The 10,927-nt window shown below is 35.8% G+C and overlaps 1 long non-coding RNA gene across 1 annotated transcript; it reads right to left on the bottom strand.

Moving 5' to 3' along the window:
- Positions 1–2,997: 2,997 nt before the first annotated feature.
- LOC127868826 (uncharacterized) lies at positions 2,998–3,702 on the bottom strand. The gene is made up of 2 exons (XR_008044262.1): positions 3,493–3,702; positions 2,998–3,330 (listed from the first exon to the last, which is right to left on the bottom strand). It is a non-coding gene; the product is annotated as an uncharacterized LOC127868826 (long non-coding RNA).
- Positions 3,703–10,927: the final 7,225 nt, after the last annotated feature.

The raw sequence follows: 10,927 nt of genomic DNA, 5'->3' as shown, positions 1-10,927 counted from the left end.
CTTTTATCACCATATCCAATTTTGTCCAGATTTTTGTACAATCATAGTACAACACAATCACACTTGCAATGTGCCACCAACAATAACAAAACTCGCCCAAAATCGGCTTATGTTGCCTGTACCGACATTGATAACACTTCCTCGAAATCAAAATTCTTAATGTTAAAGACAATGCTTATGTCTATTCAAGGTAATTTAATATATTATTTTTCTTAAAATAAAAGTTAAATATATCAATGATGTTCTCTTGCATTTTAGCCAGTCATACTCTATTCTTTACCAAGACTTCCATACAGTATAATTTTCATGGGCGTTTGATCTAGGTAAAGGATTTTCACAAAATAGGCGGAAGCACTTTTTATTTGTAGCTGGAATTTTACAATTTTACCTAAAATGTAAATGTTAGCTTTAATACCAATTTTGGGGATACATGATTAAAAAATAATCACAAATAATATCAGTCTGTAACACAAAAATAATGATTTGTTAAACATACCATTAAGCAATTATATCTTACACAACAATTTGCATCTCATTTTATTTGCATAAAAACTTGTGCATGGGTAACAAGAAAAAAGTAAGTTTATGTTAAGGCTTGATTAGCCTTAACCTTCTGTGAATATATCCAGCTCAGACACCCATTCCAGATTCCTATGACAGATTCAAGTCTGCTAATAAATATGTAATATGTAAAACCAATTTAGCAGCCAGGATAGCGTTGTATCAATGTATAGCGCGCACCAGCTTTTTAATTTGAATTTTGGAGGTAAAACACTGTGCGCTATATGTGGAAACCTACGGTATTTTATTATACAACCTAATGATTGCTGATTTTAGATGCAAATAATTTTATAGTTAACATTAACTTTGGAAATTGATGTTACGTACAAAAGGCTATTTGCTTGTCAATTGTTTGGCTTAAATTAAATGAACTCTTGCCTGGAAGGAAGAAACAATTATCCATTATGCCCAAGTAAAATATAATTGCAGCATGCTTAACCCTTTGCATGCTGGGAAATTTGTCGTCTGCTAAAATGTCGTCTGCTGAATTCTAAAATTAGCATTTTCTTCGATTTTTTTTCAAACAATACTATCAGAATAGCAAACAGTTTGGATCCTGTTGAGATGCCACGTTATGTGGCGTCTCATCTGGATCCAAACTGTTTGCAAAGGCCTTTACAATTCGGTTCCAGCGCTGACAGGGTTAAACATTTTAGGATCCAGATTGTGATATGAATGAGTGCCACCTACATGTAAACAGATCATGTATTAATTGGTTCATTGGGAATCTTTGCTAGAAATGTTCATGGTTTTAACAGTTAACAATTGAAGCTTCTTACAAAAGGAGTTATCTAAATGTTAAAATAGAAGCAACTGCCTATGGGGGCCCCTGCTCATTTCCATATCCAAGACAAACATCAGCCCCAGAGGTATCAAACCCCTTGGAATGTAAATAATTAATAACACCGTCACTCTAATATAACGCGCTCCATTATAACGCTGTGTCCAATATAACGCGGGGGGTGCTTGGATCCATTTTTTTCTCTTACCTTTCATTTCTGATTCAAATCCATGTTATGCAATACAAAATGACAACATGTGCATTGGCCTTGGACAGGAGATGACCCCTTTTGAAAGAGGGGTCACTAGGTCAAAGGTCAAGGTCACAATAAGTGTGAAAATCGTTTCCGATCAATAACTTGTCAACGATTAAAACATTCTTACTTTGATATGATTGCAGTTTGTCTGTATTAAAGGAGTGGCTGAGAAATATACTGCACAAAGCAGTATTAAACAAGTTTTTGTGACATTTCATTATCATGCTAGTGTTAGGGTATTTAATCTTTCAATATGTGTACGAGAAATTAATTAAATAATCCTGACGATTTATTTACATGCTAATGCAGTGTAATTGTTAACAGAGATTCACCTTTATGACGCAATAAAACCTTTCTTTGTACATGTATCGTTTTGCATTCAATCTAAATTAAAATTTGCTGGTCCAATGAAAGCGCTGTCATTTAATGCACTGTACTGTTTACACTTCTGAAAAATGGCGTATGCATAATGGTTGTGTTTATGAAAAAGAATATTTTTCATCATAAATGTTCAAGATTATTTTTTGTAAGTGATGTTGAAGGTATATAAGATTATCAGATAAATGTGCACATTAGAAAAGCGGAATGTATACTGATATAGATACGATAGGGTTTATATGCATGTATTGACTAATGACATAACAGCATGGCAATAAACATAACCTATGTTATAGGCTATACTTTACGTGTTTTTATAGCCTCCTGCAATAAATCAGCTGAAAACTTATAAAGAGGGGGTAATCACATGACAAACAAGATGGCGACGTCCATTTAGCGGTATGACCTACTTAGGGCTTCACTAAGAAAATTTGCACCGAGTATAGTTGAGATATAAAGCGAATTTAAATACGAAATAAACGCTAATCACCATTTTACAGATATGGCTGGAAAGTGAGCGTCATTTAAAAAATAAACAGAAGTAAAAAAGGGTATAAAACGGCAAAAAATGACTGTCTCGGCATGGATGTCGCCATCTTGACTATCATGTGATTACCCCCTCTGTAATAATGGCCTGTCCGTTTATAACGCTGTCGCATGACTTGGACCCTGTGATCCGCGCATTATATTGGAGTTACAGTGTGTATGAGTTTTAGAAAAATAATAGTCCTGGTTTATTTTTAGTGTCTTATGACAATTGTCCTGTATGTTGTCAAATAATTGTAATGATGTTGACTTACTCCTAGCATACTGTATTGTAATGGTGGGAATAGGGACGTAATATCTGACATTTATACTCTACCAACTCTTACAGTATCTCTTAATAACAAGGGACAAAATTGTCACAAAACCAGGTTTTCATTGTGAAAAAAAATCTGATAAGGGAGACAACTCAAACTGAACTTTTGAAATGAACAAAGAAAATTAACCCCCTTTGTAAGTTTGTTTTAAAATAAATCTATTTTTAGTCGTGGCGACCTTGACATTGGAGATATGCACATGAATTTTTTTTTTTTGACCTTTGACCATGAAGGATGACCTTGACCTTTCACCACTAAAAATGTGCAGCTTCATAAGATACACATGCATGGCAAATATCAAGTTGCTATCTTCAATATTGCAAAAGTTATGAGCAACGTTAAAGTTTTCGGACGGACACACGGACGGACGGTCAAAATTTGTGTGCGTATGGAAAGGAGTTGTCCATATACACATGCATACCAAATATGAAGGTTATATCTCAAGGGACATTTATGGCCATTTTTGACCTTTGAACTCAAAGTGTGACCTTGACCTTGGAGATATCGACGTAATTATTTCGCGCGACACACCGTCCATTGATGGTGAACAAATGTGCCAAATGATTTTAAAATCTGACAATGAACGACATAGTTATGGCTCGGACAAGCTCATTTATGGCCATTTTTGACCTTTGAACTCAAAGTGTGACCTTGACCTTGGAGATATTGACGTAATTATTTCGCGCGACACACCGTCCAATGATGGTGAACAAATGTGCCAAATGATTTTAAAATCTGACAATGAACGACATAGTTATGGCCCGGACAAGCTTGTTCCGCCCGCCCGCCAGCCCGCCAGCCAGCCAGCCAGCCCGCCCGCATTCGCCAATCTAATAACCAGTTTTTTCCTTCGGAAAACCTGGTTAACAAACTAAAAACTGATACAATATCAAAATAATGCTGAGTATGTTACTGATACCCTTCAAGAGGTTTCAATAGATTGAGATTTATTTAAATATCTTTTTCATAACAAAGACGTTATACTGCTGCTCAGATTAAAACTTAAAAGCATCACATTAAGGAAACCTGTTTCACGTAAACCATGTACTGATTACATGTACATTTGTAATAAGAGAATTGTAAACAGTCAGTGAGCTCAATTCCAAAATACAGCTGATAATATATGATCATTTGTCACTTGAGATACTACATTTTATCAATATTTGGTCAGTAGTGTTTTTTTTAAATACTTGTTTACTACGTTTGGCCAATATTGACCATGAATGACTGTTTAAATCATCAATTGCCTTAAACATAATTGGATGAGGAAGGCAACAACGAGGATTATGACAATGACTGAGATATTGCTTCATTACAAAACAAAGCTTACAAAATTATCAGAGGCTAATCAGGGAGGACACTTTGTGCTTTAATAAAAAAAATTGTTTTAAAGGAAGTCTAAACAAAAATCCAGTCTAGGCCGAAAGAGTTGTCCCTGATTGGCCAGTGCAGACTAATCTGGGATGACACTTTGCCCATATTCTTTAGCCCAGTTTTCACAGAACTAGACTCAAATTGAAATACAACCATTCACAAGTGTCTACTCCTTTATTTTAATTTATGTCTCAGCTTCCCATGTACACCCTCATTCTCAGAAGGACTAGTAAGTCTCATTTTCCTTCCTTCTTCCTACACAAAAAGTGTCATAGTTCCTGCTAAATTTTCTTTCTATTACCTTACTTTTATCACCATATCCAATTTTGTCCAGATTTTTGTGTAATCATAGTACAACACAATCACACTAGCAATGTGCCACCAACAATAACAAAACTCGCCCAAAATCGGCTTATATCGCCTGTTCCGACATTGACAACTGTGACTTCCTCGACATCAAAATTCTTAATGTTAAAGACAATGCTTATGTCAATTTAAGGTAATTGAATATATTATTTTTCTTAAAATAAAAGTTAAATATATCAATGATGTTCTCTTGCATTTTAGCCAGTCATACTCTATTCTTTACCAAGACTTCCATACAGTATAATTTTCATGGGCGTTTGATCTGGGTAAAGGATTTTCACAAAATAGGCTGAAGCACTTTTTATTTGTAGCTGAAATTTGACAATTTTACCTAAAATGTAAATGTTAGCTTTAATACCAATTTTGGGGATACATGATTAAAAAATAATCACAAATAATATCAGTCTGTAACACAAAAATAATGATTTGTTAAACATACCATTAAGCAATTATATCTTACACAACAATTTGCATCTCATTTTATTTGCATAAAAACTTGTGCATGGGTAACAAGAAAAAAGTAAGTTTATGTTAAGGCTTGATTAGCCTTAACCTTCTGTGAATATATCCAGCTCAGACACCCATTCCAGATTCCTATGACAGATTCAAGTCTGCTAATAAATATGTAAATAATTATGTTCTTATCTACGGTGGCATAGAGGTGACATTCACTTCTCTTTTTTTAAATTGCTCTCCTCTTTTTTCTATCTCGTGGCCACGAGTTAGCTATGTCTTGGCCACGAGATAGAACAAGAGCACCGCATAACGGGTGCCACGCTCGGCTGCGAAATCTTGTCAGAATTTTTTTTTTCTTTTTATAGGTCACAGTGACCTTGACCTTTTACCTAGTGACCCAAAATGGGTGTGGCGTGAAGAACTCATCAAGGTGCATCTACATATGAAGTTTCAAAGTTGTAGGTAGAAGCACTTTGATTTTAGAGGCAATGTTAAGGTTTTTGTTACAGTTTTATATTAGAGGTCACAGTGACCTTGACCTTTGACCTAGTGATCCAAAAATTGGTGTGGCATGTAGAACTCATCAAGGTGCAACTACATATGAAGTTTCAAAGTTGTAGGTGGAAGTACTTTGATTTTAGAGCCTATGTTAAAGTTGGATATTAGAGGTTACAGTGACCTTAACCTTTGACCTAGTGACCCAAAAATGGGTGTGGTGTGTAGAACTCATCAAGGTGCATCTACATGTGAAGTTTCAAAGTTGTAGGTGGAAGCACTTTGATTTTAGAGCCAATGTTAAGGTTTTAGCACAACGCCTATGGCGGTTGTCGGATGAGCTGGCTATGACAATAGCTCAGGTTTTCTCCGAAAACAGCCTCGCTAAAAAAGAGGAGTGCAAAACTAAATAAAAGCGGCGTACAATTAAAAAAAAAGCGGTGCTTCTCTCCTCTTTTTTCTATCTCGTGGCCATGAGTTAGCTCTGTCGTGGCCACGAGATAGAAAAAAGAGGAGTGCAAAACTAAATTAAAGCGGCGTACAATTAAAAAAGAGCGGTGGAGTAAATAAAGTCAGAGTGCATTAAACAAAAGAGGAGAGAATTTTCGCTATCTCGAGATCAGCCAATCAAATTTTGCGTAACATGTGTAAATATTCTGTACGCATATATACAGCTGGTCAAAGCAGGCAAGGCTCTGATATAACATAACATACTACTATTAGTACTACTATTACTGCTACTACTACTGCTGCTGTTGTTGTTGATTCTGCTGTTACTACTACTACTACTACTACAACTGACGACTGACCGATGGATGACGACCGACGGACAACCGAGGGATGACTGATGGACAGCCAACGGATGACAGAAGTTTGGACGAGGGATGACCGACGGACGCCAACGGATGGACAACCAACGGATGACCGGAGGACAGACAATGGATGACCGAGGGTCAACGCCGGATGGACGACCGACGGACCACGACCGGAGGACGGACGATGGACAACCGGAGGATGGACGATGGACGACCGACGGACCACGAACGGAGAAAAACGATGGACAACCAATTGACGACAGACTGACGATCGGATGACGATCAACGGACGACGACAAGTACTTCTATGACGATTGCTGCTTGCTGCTGCTACTGTTACTGCTACTACTACTACTACTAGCAACAGCAACAGTAGCAGTAGTAGTAGTAGGAGGAGAAGTATCAGCAGTAGCGATAGTAGCAATAGTAGTAGTAATAGTAGTAGTGGTTGTAGTAGTAGTAGTAGTAGTAGTAGTAGTAGTAGTAGTAGTAGTAGTAGTAGTAGTAGTAGTAACAGTAGTAGTAGTAGTAGTAGTAGTAGTAGTAGTAGTAGTAGTAGTAGTAGTAGTAGTAGTAGTAGCAGCAGCAGCAACAACAGCAGCAGTAGTAGTAATAGTAGTACTCATAGCATGATGTTATGTTATATCAGTTATATCAGAGCCTTGCTTTTGGGACGTTTTCTTTGGCTGATTAATTTGAGGGAACAAGATAGTATTTGATTGGCTGACTAACTCGTGACGAGTTAGCTAAGTCGGGATCTCGAGACCTCGAAATTCTCTCCTCTTTTGTTTAATGCACCCTTCCTTTATTTACTTCACCGCTCTTTTTTTAATTGCACTCCTCTTTTATTTAGTATTGCACTCCTCTTTTTTCTATCTTGTGGTCACGACATAGCTAACTCGAGATCCCGAGTTACTAAGTCGTGGCCACGAGATAGAAAAAAGAGGAGTGCAATTTTAAAAAAGAGGAGTGAATGTCACCTCTATGCCACCGTACTTATCAGTGCTCTCCACATGGCACAGGATTTTTTTTAGAGGAGAGTACCCCCCCTCTGTAAGTTAATTATTGTTACATTTATTTATGATGTTATTTGGTTTGTTATGACTCTTCAAGAAAAAAGCTATAAAGTCATGGATAACACCATTTTTAATTGTTTTAACACTTTCACTCACACATAAATACACATTATCCCTTCTCAGTATATTCCCTAATGCATCCTTATCGAACCGACTCCATCAATTATTGCATACTATGATACTTACTTCTTTAATTCCGGTCGCTATACATTACCCGAGAATCCCCTATATTCCATTTTGAAAAGCACATTCTGGTTTATATAAAAGTTCTAAAGAATTCATAAACACAAACATTTGCCTTTTTTTAAGTAACAAATGAATGTTGGCATATGTGACTATTTGATTAAATATCGTCCAATTGAGACAGGCGTTTTCCAACTGAACACACATATATCGCCTGACTTGCTGTTCAAGTATTAATACAATACACTCACACTTTTCATGTGACATTTTATATGTCTGCATAGTTTTCTCACGCTTTTTATTGAGAAAGGAACAGCAGAAAACATGAAGCACTGTTTATTTGAAGACTTTTTTTATGTTGCATTAACCTACAATTTGGAAGCGTGTTTGGGATTTAAAATTTAATCATGCTAACTTAAGTTGTGTGTAATTAATTCAACTTAATTTTTTTTTTAAATGCTTTACCAGTCGAATAAATGATCTGACCATATTATGCATGCAATGCACAATTTCCATGCGGATTATACCCAGTTGCCATCATCAGTCTTCTTAGTTACTTTACTAGATTTCATCAGTGAAGTGTATACCTAAGGACCAATGAATGTGGTAGGTGACAAAGACAACAAACTGTTACAAAAACATTTAACTTATGGCTATTACATCATTTGTCGTTTGCATAATCTTACTGCAGGTATTGCATGCCTATGAGTGCTGTCGCTCATTGGCCAATATCGATTGTCCAGTACAACAACACTCCCCCTTCAGGGCGGCTTATTGAATGACTTGTTGCAGTAACTGTAAAAAATACTTAATACTATTCGGTAAATTTCAAATGCCCCGCAGATTTTGAAATTCAAGCACCTCAGCGAGGGACTTATAAATAGCCTGTGGAAAGCACTGGTTCTTATATATAAGGAAGTTTGTACAAAATGGATATGAATCTTGTAACAAACAAGGAAAGAATCTCACAATATGTAGAATAACAAACACATGTGTGTGTTATAATTATAGTGTTTACCAAGCATATACATGTCATACAGTTCGTTTGTAGCAGTCACAAACATGAGAAATATATCTTGTGTAGCATGCAATTATCTGGGTATTTGTTCATGCACATGTACATTTTAAAGTTTTGTTTTGTTTACACCAAACATTACACTTCATTTGCATACTCAAGTTTCATGATTGCATTTTTATTAAATATGTACATTACTTTTCCAGTTTTTGCAGAATTTATTGTTATTCTATGCTAGGCAACGTTAAACTTTAAGTAACAATCACCCGACAAAAAAATAAAGAGTCATGCAGAAACATTTCATCACTTTTTATCAGTCATTACCAAGAGGGGCCATCAGTTAATTAAAACTAACTGACACTGACTGACAGAATAGAGGAGAGTAATGACAGACAGACAAATGGCTAATCTGTTTTCCAATTTGTATACTTATATGCATGATGTATGTACACTAAGATTAACTCTATGAGTAATGACAATAATTATTACATTTTAGTAACAGTCATCTGACTTTGATTAACAAACTGTTGTGCATAATCCTATGATGTACAAATACTCATCAGCAGCAGTAAGACCAGTATTAGAAATGACATGGACCAATGTTGTGCCAGAAGGCCAGACTGATTCATTAACAGATAGAGAAACATGATGGATAAAGGGCAGTTACCTATAAGCCAACTCCAGGGATACCTGTAATATGAATATAACTAAGAGAAAACTGGGCTTAACACATGTGAGAAGTGTTGTCCAACATCAGCCTGTGCAGTCTTGATAGGCTTATCAGGGACGACACTTTCCGCCTTAAGTGGAACACATTTAAAAGAAACTTCCTTTCAACAAAAAATTCCTTTAAAGTGGAAAGGGTCATTCCTGACTAGCCTGTGTGGACTGCACAGGCTTATTTGGGATGAGTCGGATGACACATTTGACACACATGCATTAGACCCAGTTTTTTCCAGAAAAGAGGCCCATATTCATTAAGCAAGAATTTTTACTATGGTAGCAACCTTATATGTATGTAGAACTCCTAAATGTGGAAGTTAATACATAACTATTAGAAATATAACTTTTTGGTTTGTCTTTTTTGCATCTTGCATTTCAACATATTTAACATTCTTGCAATGTGTGTATTTGTTTTCATTCTTTCATTTAGTAACAATAAACAATATGAGTACATTGTCTACAAGAAGAAGATAAGGAAGTCTTTACCAGGGCCTTTGTAATTTTAACACGATACATGTATCATTAAGACTATATAAATGTGTTTATTTATGCGGAGAATGCAAAACAAAAAAAGCAATTATTCCAGTGCTTTTACAAATGCCTTGTTAGAATTTCTAGTTAATAAAACAAACACCGATTGGTTTTGAGATAACAATGGTGGAAACACCCTTTTATTGTTTCAAAATATCACTTCCTTGTGAGAAAACAATTATTCAACAAGTACGCTGACGGTGTTGAAAGTCTATTGGCAAGATACAGGGATGTTTCGGCTGAAGTAAATGTTAAAGGAACAGTTGATTGAATGAAAATCTAAAAGGCAATCAAAAAGAAATGTTTTTTTCAGAATAAGTACAAATAAATGAAACAAGAAGTGGTGAAATATTGAAAATCATCCTACATCAATTGGAAAATCAGAAATATGTATCACTAGGGAGCTTGGTATTTTGTGAGCAAGTAAATGTCAAGATGAGAATGTTATTTCTGATTGGCTAGACATATATTTATGCTCTTTTTTAAATTATAACGTTATCATTACATAGTTGCTATTTACGAGACTTAACGACTTTATAAAACAAGCTGTGGCACTACAGTAATTACATTTACATCAAAAGCTCATTCCCATACATGTTTTTAAACAAATTGTAAACAGATTTTGGCATTTTTCATTAATTACATTAGATTATGATCAGGGATCATATTATTTTCAGTTTTGTCGGTCCTAGACCGATTGGGGCAGGCTTGGCGAAATTGGAAAAAAACTGCCGGTCATCCGGACAGGCATTTCAGAAAATGTGCCGGTCCGGAGAAAATTTAGCCGGACCGAAAAAAAACAATCACACAACTATGTACATTAAGATAAACCCTTTTTTTCTCAGAAAAATCGAAAAAAAACGCATCGTACCGAAGTATGAGCGTCCTAGAAACTGGTCCATATTCCGTGTTTTGTTGAATTCTCAAATGCGCATAATTAAATTTGTATTCCGAAACACTCTTCCCAATTTAATTTTTACTCGACGTTATCACATTCTTCAAATAAACTGCAAATGTACAGTGTGTTTTAATCCTTTCTCTCAAGAAAAGCGCGCGC

This window comes from Dreissena polymorpha, chromosome 1 (genome assembly GCF_020536995.1).
Source record: "Dreissena polymorpha isolate Duluth1 chromosome 1, UMN_Dpol_1.0, whole genome shotgun sequence".
Classification (NCBI taxonomy): domain Eukaryota; kingdom Metazoa; phylum Mollusca; class Bivalvia; order Myida; family Dreissenidae; genus Dreissena; species Dreissena polymorpha.
This window is presented reverse-complemented; position numbering and strand designations above follow the sequence as displayed.